The 12,385-nt window shown below is 45.0% G+C and overlaps 1 protein-coding gene across 2 annotated transcripts in view; it reads right to left on the reverse strand.

Moving 5' to 3' along the window:
- Window positions 1–11,553, reverse strand: part of TNRC6B (trinucleotide repeat containing adaptor 6B) — a 255,544-nt gene extending 243,991 nt beyond the window's left edge. The window contains exon 1 of one of the 2 annotated variants that reach the window (XM_077914417.1): window positions 11,329–11,553. The gene's annotated coding sequence lies outside the window, so the exon portion shown is untranslated. The remainder of the gene's footprint in view (window positions 1–11,328) is intronic. The other variant, XM_077914433.1, reaches the window with a different exon arrangement.
- Window positions 11,554–12,385: the final 832 nt, after the last annotated feature.

Genomic DNA, 12,385 nt, shown 5'->3' on the forward strand with positions numbered 1-12,385 from the left:
GAGGTGGGGGAGCAGAGGGAGAGGGAGAGAGAATCTCAAACTTCTCGCTGAGCATAGAGCCCAACACAGGGCTCAATCCCACAACCCCCAAGATCATGACTTGAGCCAAAATCAAGAGTCAGACAGAGCCACTCAGGTGCCCCTTTCCAAACATATTGAAATAACCTATACTCACTGCTGTTATTCTCCCTACCATCCATTGTCTCTTTCACCCCTTATAATCTAGGTCAATAAATGAACACACAGAATTTGTAGCAATGGGTCAATTAGCATCTTCCGAGTGTCACCACCACTTCCAGCGCTTAACCACCTCTCATTCTGAAAAATATCAAACTCTGAACATGCAAAGCTGAGAAAACACTGGTTAACCAACAAAGTACAGGCATCCTACAACTGCAAACAACTTAGTGATTATAGAAAGAAAGATGGCAAGAGATGGGGTGGTTTGGGGAAAAGGACATGCTACTTCAGAGTAATAGTACTGAGAAAAAGCTGTGGAAGGGGACAAGAAAGCAAAGAACTGCTGAACTAAAGAGAAGTAAAATGAAGAAATGCTAGATTTCCAGTCAGTGAATTTTCCTTTCTTGAATTCTGGTCAAGAATCAAATTAAACAAATGCTAGTTCAGTAAGCCAATTGGATATTTAGAGATATGTAACAACCTTCAAGCTGTAGAAATGTACACATATCCAGAGGCTCTTCTGGGTACTCCTTTCTGATCTTATCCTTTTCACTGGTTTAGAATCTGGGCCTCATGAAATAGATCAGCAGTCACCTCAGGCAGTCAAGCAAGAGGTCACTTCCTTTATTCTCTGCTCCTACAGATAATCTTAAATGAGTCACCACATTCTAGCTCTGATATATCATTTGCATGGCTATAGGTACAGTTGACAAGCATCATTCTGGTTTATGACTAATCTTTGAATGCTACTCTTCTTTTTTTTTAAGTATAGTTGACACTGAATGGTACATTATAACACCTTTATGAATTCAAATATACAGACTCACATCATTATTCCTAAAACCATTTCCAGTATTGAAATACGATGTAATCTAAGAGTCTGAGTCTGATAGGTCACAGTCAGCCCTTGGCCCCGTACCCCAGACCAGCTGTATGAAGCATACCACTGTGCTAGCTATCTTCTCCATATACTAAATGAACTCCTTTGAGCCTGCACATGCTGCTCCCTCAGCCTGAAGTACCCTTTTCTACCATGACTTACTGGAAGTGTTCCCTGGAAAGGCTTTCTGACCTCCCGTTGTACTGAGGACTTTCCTTCCCCTCTGCCCCTCCCCTATATGTCTATCACAGCTCTTATTACACCAAATAGCACTCATCTGTGTCCAAGTCTGCCTCACTCCTGCAGCTGTACACTCCTTGGGAGCAAAGATCTCTTCTCATCTCATTCTTCTAGTCCTAGCTTCCTTCTTCCTTTACTTTCTTTATTCCTCTTTCTTTAAAGGCTTATTTATTTTAAGGGGGGGGGGGAGGGAGAGAAAGCACACATACACAAGCAGGGGGCCAGGCAGAGGGAGAGGGAGAGAAGTCAACTCCCAGCTAAGCGCTAAGCCTGCCCTGCAGGGCTCAATCCCACAACCCTGAGATCAGGAACTAAGCAGAAACCAAGAGAAGGATACCAATCAATTGAGCCACCCAGGCGCCCCATCCTGTAGTCCCAGCTTTTAACAGCATTCAGCACATGGTACACACACAAACGTTCAGTGAAACTGTAGTCATCCTTGTCACAAGCATATAAAAAGATTTTATTTTTATTTTTTAAGATTTTTTTTAAAAGATTTTATTTATTTATTCATGAGAGACAGAGAGAGAGAGAGAGGCAGAGACACAGGCAGAGGGAGAAGCAGGCCCCAGCAGGGAGCCTGATGTGGGACTCAATCCTGGGGCTCCAGGATCATGCCCTGGGCCAAAGACAGGCACCAAACTACTCAGCCACCCAGGGTTCCCGTAAGATTTTTTAAAAAGTAATCTCTACACCCAGTGTGGCACTCAAACCTACCAACCAGGGATCAAGAGTCACGTGCTCCACCAACTGAGCTATCCAGGTACCCCATAAGATTTTAAAAGGAATAACAATTCTGATCATTTCTACTAATAAGGATTAAAACTAACTCTACAATAAGTAAGGTTTTCAGACAAATACAAATTTAATAACAATATTCTTTCTGGGGGTGCCTGGGTGGCTCAGTCAGTTAAGTGTCTGCCTTTGGCTCAAGTCATGACCCCAGGGTCCTGGGATCCAGCCTGCATTGGGCTCCCTGCTCTGTGGGGAACCTGCCTCTCCCTCTCCCTTTGCCTACCACTCCCCCTTCTTATGCTCTGTCAAATAAATAAATAAAATCTTTTAAGAAACAACAAAACAAATATTCTTTCTGTAATCTTAAAATGTTTACTGATTACAACTAGAAATTTTTTTAAAGAAGAACTTGGAGACAATTTAAAAAGGCGAGCCCCTCCCTGCTCCCATATATTTATTTAAACTGTTAAAATTACTTTCTTTATTGTTTTTTTTTTTTTTTTATTCATGAGAGACACAAAGACACAGGCAGAGGGAGAAGCAAGCTCCTCACAGGTAGCCTGATGCCAGACTTGATCGCAGACACCAGGATAACACCCTGAGCCAAAGGCAGATAGATGCTCAACCACTGAGCCACCCAGACACCCCTACTTCTTTTTTTTGAATGACTACTTTTTTATGTTCTATTTTTAGTTCTCTTTCCTACCTTCATTTGAAAAACATTTATGAGGACCTACTATGTGCAACTTCCAGTGCTAGATACTGGTTATACAAAATGTGAACACATCAGATAAGGTATTTTTATTCACATAGCTATGTTGTAGCAAAGATACTATACTAATTAAGTCATTATTTAATTACAATTCTGTTAAGTGTTGTGTTTAAAAGGAGCACATCTGAAAAAATTTAAATAAAAAAATAATAAAAGGAGCACATCTAAGGGTGCCTGGCTGTCTCAGTTGGTTAAGTATGTGACTCTTGATTTCAGGGCTGAGTCTGAGCCCCATGTTGGGCGTAGAAATTATTTAAAAATAAGTATTTTTAAAAAATAAAAGTAGCACATCTTCTCTGGGGTGGGGATGATTAGGAAGTCACTAAAGGAGTGACATATAAACTGAATTTGGAGGACTGAAGAGGCATCAACTAAGGTCAAGGTGGGGGGCCTTCCAGGGTATGGGAACATCAAGTGCTAGGAAGAGACCTTGAGTGGACAAGAATATGCCTTTCAGGAACCAGAATAGGGTCATTATGGTAAGAGTTCAGGCAGCAAAAGGGAGACTGGAAGGAAATGAGGTAGGGTCTTCATTCACTGAACAAGAGAGACCAGTTATTTCTTTTCATGAAGTTTATATTCCAAAAGAGGGATGGCAGGGCTTTGGGGACTCATTAACAGTTTTGTTTTTGTTTTAAGATTTTATATATTTATTTGAGAGAAAGAATGACTGAGAGAGAGAGAGCACAAGCAGGGGAAGCAGCAAAGGGAGAGGGAGAAGCAGACTCCCCAGTGAGCAGGGAGCCCAATGTGGGGCTCGATCCCAGGACCTTAGGGATCATGACCTGAGCTGAAGGCAGATACTTAACCCACTGAGCCACCCAGGCACCTGCACTTTAGGAACAGTTTTAAGTAGGGGACAAATATCAGATTTACACTTGTTTTCTGGGTAAAGTTTTACATTTGAGGTATAATATATATAGAATAGTTACATAGTTTTAAAAGATTATTCTTGTTGCAGCTTCAATAATTCTCTGGAGGAGAGAATTTCCTACTTACATAAGAAAAACTGAGGTCTTACAAAGCTAAGTAATTTGAAGTGATCTATTCAATATACATTTGAGTGGGCACAGTATGGCAGGCACAGTACAAGTATGTGTTTAAGGATGCAGAGATGAATACAACAGTCTTGCACTAAAGAAATTTATAATCCAGTGTGAGAGAGAGACCTAGAAACATGATAAAGTACTGTAGTCCATGCTAGAAATGAGTAAAATATAATGGAGTAAAATATAATTCTTCCTATGAAGAATTAATCATTTCACCTCTGTGTTAAAGGGACATTTTTTCCATACTATTATAGTTTTTGAATTCTCATTCATTCCCGTGCTTTGAACATGGTATGTACTCAAGCAGATGTTTGCAATACAAACCAACTCAGGACTTTTAACTCCTAGCACAGTGCCTTTCCAAAACCAACTGTGCTCCTAACTCTGGAAGAGCATGCATTAATTCCAAGGAGCTCTTTTGAAGTTGTTTTCTGAGCCAGTTTACAAACCACAAAGAAAATAAGTCTCATTAAATGAAAGCCCAACCTCATTTCTGACTCAGCCTGAAAACCCATAATAATATCTAAATAGTTATTATTATTTTAATCTTTATTCAACTTTTAAACCATCACCAATGGGCACTAACAAACATTTTAAGTAATCTCTATGCCCCCAACATAGCGCTTAAAGTCAGGACTGCAAGATCAAGAGTTGCATGCTCTACAGACCGAGCCAGTCAGGTGCCCCCAAACAGTTGTTTTTTTTATTTTTTTAAAAAGATTTTATTTTTTAAGGAAGCTCTACACCAAAGTGGGGCTTGAACTTACAACTCAGAGATCAAGTCACATGCTCCACCAACTGAGCCAGTCAGGCACCCCAAGAGGTTTTGTTTTTTTTTTAAGATTTTGTTTATTCATGAGAGACACAGAGAGAGAGAGGCAGAGACATAGGCAGAGGGAGAAGCAGTCTCCCCAGAGGGAGCCTGATGCAGGACTCGATCCCAGGACCCCAGGATCACACCCTGAGCCAAAGGCAGATGCTTAACCACTGAGCTACCCAGGGATTCCCCCCAAGAGTTATTTTTTTTTTTCAAGAGTTATTTTTTTAAAGCAAATCTTCATTCAGAAGAAATGCTCCTATGAAGACAATCAAGACAATATTCCATATACTCCTTCATAATCCATGATCTCTGTCCTGAAAGGACTTATATTTCAGTTTCTATTTGGAAAGATAAAATATAGAACATAGAATAAAAATAGATATTAAGGTTGCATTTGTTCACTTATTTAAAATATTTGTAGACTGCCTACTATAGGCCAGGACAGGAGCTGTAAGGAATGTAAAGATGAGTAGGACAAATGCCTGCCTTCAAGGAACTCATAGTCTTATGGGGGAAGCCAACAATACAAAACCCAGACAGTAAGAGCTGTAATTCAGTAGGTACACACAGATAAGAACACAGAAGCTATACACAGTTGCCATCGATTCTAATTTAGCAGGCACTTATTTCCATTGGTCAGTGCCCATGCCTTGTAAATATCAGTTATTAAAATATTTTAACTTGGGGCAGCCCAGGTGGCTAAACCTAGCGCCGCCTTCAGCCCAGGGCGTGATCCGAGTCCCGGGATCGAGTCCCACATTGGGCTCCCTCCATGGAGCCTGCTTCTCCCTCTGTGTCTCTGCCTCTCTCTCTCTCTCTCTCTCTCTCTCTCTGTGTGTGTCTGTGTGTCTCTCATGAATGAATAAATAAAATCTTAAAAAATATATTTTAACTTTACTTTGGATAATAACGCAAACTGGTAAATATTATAAGTAATTGCTATATGGAAAAACAGTGACACACACAAAAATAAGGTTAAGGGGTCAGAGGAAATGGTGAGAAGTAAAGTTTAGGGATAAGATACTCTGGGATTCCCAAGCAAGGAAGGTTAGCATATTTGGATGAAGATCTGGTTGTAGACAGAGGAATACAGTAATCAAAAGGCTAGTGCCTGGAATTACCTAGGTATATCTAGGTATAGCTCTCTCAACTATGTCAAGGATGTGGTTTAGAGCTGTGTTATCCAACAGGGTAGCCACTAGCCACAGGTGGCTACTGAGTACTTGAAAAGTAGTCTGAAAAAAAAAGAAAGAAATGTAGTCTGAATGGAGATGAAGTGAAAAATACATTCCAGATTTCAAAGACCTAATATGAAAAAAAGGAATGTAAAGCGTCTCAATAATTTTACTGATTACATTTTTACATAAAATATCTTCGATATATTGAAGTAAATAAAATTTTCTGAAAATCTATTTTACCCTTTCTAACGTTTTAAATGTGGCTACTAGAATATTTCCAATTACACACGTGGCTCACATTTGTGGCTTGCATTCTACTTCCATTGGACAGTGTTAGTCCAAAGTGCTTGAAATAACAAGCTAAAGAGTTTAAACCCTCTAGGCAATGAAACACCACTGAAGGTTTTCAAACTTAAGTGCCTGTGGTAGACTTGGGGAGGGGGCAGGAAACATAAACAAGCACTGTTTCAGGACGATTAGTGTGGGGGCAATCTGTAGGGTCAAGACACTAGAGGCAGTTGTCAATGTCAAAAGGCTGGCAAATGTCAAAGGGTAAGCAGGCTCAGCCGGAAAATATACAAGGTCTTTAGAAGTTGTAGGCTGGGTAGAGGGAGGAAGAAGAAATAAAGAGCAGGGGTTGGTGAGCAAAGAAACAGCTGCAAGCAGTAGCCCCAGCCTGAACAACCAAGGTGCACTGCTCAGTGGACTTAGCAAGTCAGCCACAGTTTAGATCTACTGTGACTCAGTGGTAGGGGCTCCCAGGCAGAGGTACAATTCAGAAGGAGAACAGGATCAGTGTCCTCTTCAGCAATTTCAGATCTATTTCTGAAATAGACTACCAACAGTGAGATCAAGTCCCAGGGAAGGTAGGAAGTAGAAAGCAAGGCTACCAGAAACTACAAGAAAACAGTAAATTATAAAAGCAAAATCCAGATTCACAACACAGGCAACAAATATTTGCTGGGAGTTTATTGTACGCCTGATACTTGGCTCGGCTCTAGAGACACGGGAAACAAAACAGACATGGTCCTGAATCACAAATTGTGGTGAGAGCTATGAAAAAGGAAGAGGAGCTCTGAAAGACCTGAGGGTCTGACTGAGGGTGGTGGGCGGTCATAAAGGAAAGCATCTCTGATGAATTGGCAATTTAATCTGAACCCTGATGTTATGTGGGTGAAAATTAGGAAGCTGGGGAGGACCAGCCCAAGCCAGGAGAGTGGTCTGTACAAAAACCTTGAGCCTGCAAAAGGCTTGGTTGAAAAAATTGAAAGTAAGACCAAGTAATTGGGACATCAGAAAGGGGGGTGGGGTGGGCCATAAAAGAGATGAGAGAAGGTTAGAGAGGCAAGCACAGGCCAGATCTTACAGAGCCTCAAAGGATGAAAAATAAAATCCCAGATGGGGGACGCCTGGGTGGCTCAGGTTGAGCATCTGCCTTTGCCTCGGGCGTGATCCCAGAGTCCCAGGATCGAGTCCCACATCAGGCTCCCTGCATGGAGCCTGCTTCTCTCTCTCTGCCTATGTCTCTGCCTCTTTCTGTGTCTCTCATGAATAAGTAAATTTAAAAAAAAATTCATATTTTTTTTACATATATATATAAAATCCTAGATGGACTTCAGGGCAATGGGAAGCCACAAGAGGTTCAGACCAGAGAAGCAGTCCAATCCCGATGGCGTTCTAAGTACTCCAATTACCTGTGCTCCACTCAGGCTACTGAATGGGAGCCAGCTCAGTAGCAAAGGGCAGGAGCCAATATCTATAGCTGAGCAGCAGGATTCCAGGTCTGGGATAAGAGTTTATTATAAGGCCCTCTGAGTGTTTCAGGGTTGCAAGAAAGGAGGACGGCATCACCAAAAAATACAGAAAAATCTGATGGAAGAGCTGGTTTAGGAGGCAAAGTTGAACAAAACTTTAAACACATTGAGTATGAAGCAACAGTGAAGAATTCCAGCAGGTAAATATTGATGTCATTTTAGAGTATGGAAGAAAGGTCAGACATGGATATGCAGGTTAGCAGATACAAAGGCGATAATTTGAAGTCCCAAAACTAACATTTTCCAGTAGACAGAGAAAAGTAAAACAACAAAAGAGGCCTAATTCTGACCCTTAGTGTTTATCTATCTCTGGGATAGAAGTTAGGATGAAGGGGAATCAAAAGGAATATGGTCTGAGGAAATTTTGGGGGGATTATGGAACTGGTCTGTATCCTGATAGTGGTGGTTACATGAATCTATGCACAAGGTAACTAACATTCATGTATACATACCAAGAGCTAATGTTACTGTTATTTTTTAAATAGTTTTTTTTTTTTTTTTAAGGAGTGGAGGTAGTCAAAAGGACTACTGCAGGGAGACATAACAGGATAAATCCCGAAAAGATGCTCTGGGAATTTTAACCATTAGGTAATTGGCAACCTTGGAAAAAACCTCAGTGAGTATTAAGGTTGGGAGCCAAGCTGCAAAGGTTCAAAGAATAACTTGAGCACTGAAGGGAAGCAGTCAGTACAGCCTCCTCTTTTAGAATTCCCGGAGGTGAAAAGAAGAACAGAATGGCACACAGCTCAAACAGATAAGGAGAACTGGGAGATCTAGCAAACTGGCAGAGCCAACCTTCCACAAGTTGCTCCATTTCAGTATTCTTCTAGAGCATGCATTTTGCACATGAACTACTTTTTTTTTTTTTTTTTAAGATTTTATTCATCTATTCACGAGAGACACACACACACAGAAAGAGGCAAAGACACAGGCAGAGGGAGAAGCAGGCTCCATTTAGGCAGCCTGACGTGTGACTCGATCCTGGAGACCCAAAGGCGGAGCTAAACCGCTGAGCCACCTGGGCTGTAAACTATTTACTTTCTTATTGTCCCATTAAACTAAAGCTGCTAAAACAAACCCAAAGTGATTACATTTTTAACACTGCTCCTTAGCTAACATTTACTGCACTCCTACTATGTACCAAGCACCATCCTAGATACAAAGGGACTAACGCCTGGTCCCTGGAAGATCCAGAGCACAGGATTTCTCACAATAGCAAGGTACTGGAGTGGAGATTTGCACAAAGGGCTCTGAAAGCCTTGACCTTCTGAATCAAATGCATTTTTATTCATCTTTATAAAAATCAAATAGGGAAGAAATGGAAACAAAGCTTAGATGTAATTTTGTAAAAATGTTCTTAATTTCTAAAAACGAAGAATGAGTTTAACTTAACATTAAATTTTTTAAATTTTTTATTTATTTATTCATGACAGAGAGAGAGAGAGAGAGAGAGAGAGAGGCAGAGACACAGGCAGAGGGAGAAGCAGGCTCCATGCAGGGAGCCCAACGTGGGACTCCATCCCAGGTCACCAGGATCAGGCCCTGGGCTGAAGGCAGGCACTAAACCGCTGAGCCACCCAGGCTGCCCAACATTAAATTTTTAACTTAGGTATGGACAACTTCATCACCAGTGGCACTTCCTATTTCTTTTCCTTTCTACTTTTCAGTGTCCTTTCTACCTTTCTTCCTCTGGATAATTTAGGAGGCAAAATGGAATAAGCACAGGCTTTGAAAACAGACACACTTAAAACTAAACCTATCCCTTAAAATTACTAGCCATGAGGCTCTTAGAGGGTCTTTTTCTTATCCAGAAAACAGTAATGACACCTATGTGACAGGCTTCCAGTAAGGATTAGGAAAAAATACATAGAGGCTGGCATGTGAGATGCATGCAGTAAATGTCAGTTAACATTATTACTATCGTTTCAACAAATGGTATTGCTCTGACTTAAAACACTTTTAAGTGCTTCTATCTGAATGAAGAAAAAAAATATTTTTTCAAAGGCATGGCATTGATATGCTACCTCAGAAATGCAGCTTGGTAATTTCTTCTTCTTAAATCCTATCACAAACTATTCTGCTCAAATGCTGATGTTTGGGACAAGCACTCAGAGAAGGCCAAGAACCAAGAAAATATAAAGGCAGCATTATCATCATTGCTGTGTCTGTCCCAAGCGGGCCAAGCCAGTCTGATTTGTGTTCTGGATTCCTTAATGTAGGGACCTACTACATTCATATCCCTCTCACTACCTACCCACAGCGATACAGCACGCTGTAGAGGTGCAAACCAACGTGCTAAAAGTTCTGTCTTTAGAGAGGCATTTACATAACATTACCAAAACAATAAATATATTCTCAAAGCCAAGATCATTGATGCTTCTCCAAATCAACAGGAAGCTATGGTCCATTGAAAGTCCCCACAACTATGAAGGAAATAGCCTCTATTGTTAAACTTTCACAAAATGCTAAGATGCGAGATTTTTATACACCTTCTTTCTATACGCTTAACTCCTGGGGTGCGGGGAGGCAACCAATGACGTTTTATTCACTATGGAGAAATACCTCTCGCCAATTTTGTTGCATAATTTCGCTTAGACTGTAATACAAATGACCAACTTGAAATTCGTCTTATTCCTCGCACAATTTCTAGCATAGATGCTAAAGAGTAATAAAACAGCCAAAGGATCCACGAAGAAGCAAGGAATCTTGAGACCGAGGTCGGCACACTCTGCCTAGAGAACTGAGGATGGGCTGGTCCTTACTTAAGATGCCCAACAAGCAGCTACGGTTACGGGGCGACCTCGGCCACTTTGGGGTATCTGGCCCTCCGTGGGCTGACAAACCCACTGGTTTGGACCCAAGGGATGCCAACTCAGGGGGAGACAGGAAACACTCCTGGCGCCGGCTCGTCCCATTTCCTCGTGGAAAGCCTGGACAGCCTCTCGAAGGTGGCCACGCCGCAGGGCTCTGGGATGAGGGGCGCGACACCCCCTTCCCCGGCCCGGATTAATCAGGGGAACGCGTCCACGCTGCCACGCAGGTCCCGCGGTGCCGCGCAGGCAGCCACCGGGGCGCTCGGGGGCCTGACGCCTCCGTCTACCTGCCCCCCAGCCAGGCAGGGGGCCCGACGCGCCTCCGAGGGCCCCCCGCTCTCCGCCGCCACGGGGAGCCCCTCCCCGCCCTGGAGGCGCCCCCCCGCCCAGCGACGGGAAGCGAACCCGACTCGACCAGCCCACCCGGAAGCCCTCCCCCAGCTCACACCTGCCGGCGCGTGACGCCCAGAGCCGCGCGCGCCCGCCCGCCGGCCCCGCCATTCGGGGCGCCCCTGCCCTGCGCGCGGGACGTCGCCCGCGTCCCTCCCCGACCCGGGGTCAAACCCACCGCACGCCCGCCCCCACGGAGCGCGAGCTCCACGCCGCCGCCGCCGCCGCCGCCGCCGCCCCCGCCCCCGCCGGGGCCCGCGCGCGCTCCCGCCCCCTTCGGCCCTGTCCCCGCCGCGCGCGCTCACTCGCGAGGACACGCACACGCTGCGCCTCAGCTTGACAGGCCGGCCCGCGCCGCGCGCTCCCGCGGGCGTCCTCGCCCACCCGGCCGCCCCGCTCGGACTGGGCGGTGCGCGGGGGAGGGGAAGGGCGGCAGTGGCCGTCGGTCCTCACTCACCGCCGAGCCGCGCCGGCTCCGAGTGCGCGGCGTTCCGCTGTGAGGCGATGCGCTGCGATGCGCGCGGTCCCCGCTTCTCCGCAGGCTATGGAGGCGACGTAGTAGGGGGACTGAGGGGGCGCGGGGGGGTCACTCCCTCCCTCTTCACCTCCCAGAAACACGGGGACCCCAGAAACTAAAAACAAAATAAACAAACTTTCCCCTCCGCCTCCCTCCCCCAAAACCACAACACAAACACTCGGGGGCCCGCCCAGAGCCCCACTCCATTGGCCGCAGGGAGGATGCTTCCGGCTCTCACTGGCTGGCGCTTGTGCCCATCAAGCTGCTGTTCCGCCCCTCCGAGTCCTCGCCGCTGCCGTCGCCCCTCATTGGCCAAGCGCTTCCCGTTTGACGAGCTAGGATTGGCTGAGCCGCCTGCGCCAATCATTCGGGGACACACCCCCTCAGCATCCCAGAGGCCGCTTCCTTGGTCGCGGACCCGGAGAGGCGAAGGGGAAACTAGAGCATGATGGCGGCCGAGCTCACTTGGCGCAACCATCGTCTTTTTTCTTTTTTTAGCTCATGGGTGCCTCGCCCTCGCGCTGTCTCCCCTGAGCTCCTCTCTCCATCCAGTATTGCCTAATAACGGAATCTATACGCGCCGGCTCCTTGATTTATCCCCTTCGAAGTGCTGAGTGTGGGCTGGTTGTGCGTCATTGGACCGTCAGAATGTCAGTCCTTAGTCACATCTTCAAGCTATTGGCGGAACGGCCAGAAGCCCCGTCCAACAACAAGGACTGGTGCCATTGGTTCGACTCCACAGAGTTCTTTCCCGGTACCTTATTGGGCCGGGAGGCGCGTCAGTCAGACCTGGATGCTCCGTGCTCCGGGTAATTGTTTGCTTGGGAGTTTGGGGGACTCCGGTCGTTTGGCCCGCAGCTGACGATGATACTGACTGTCGTTTATTTTGTGCCTCCTTTGTGCCAACGACTGTCCTCAGTCCTTTACAGGGATTATCTGTTTGAACCTGTGGGTTTTACATTCTCTGAATTTTACAGATAGAAACGAAGGCTCTAAA

This window comes from Canis aureus, chromosome 11, assembly GCF_053574225.1.
Source record: "Canis aureus isolate CA01 chromosome 11, VMU_Caureus_v.1.0, whole genome shotgun sequence".
NCBI classification, from domain to species: Eukaryota; Metazoa; Chordata; class Mammalia; order Carnivora; family Canidae; genus Canis; species Canis aureus.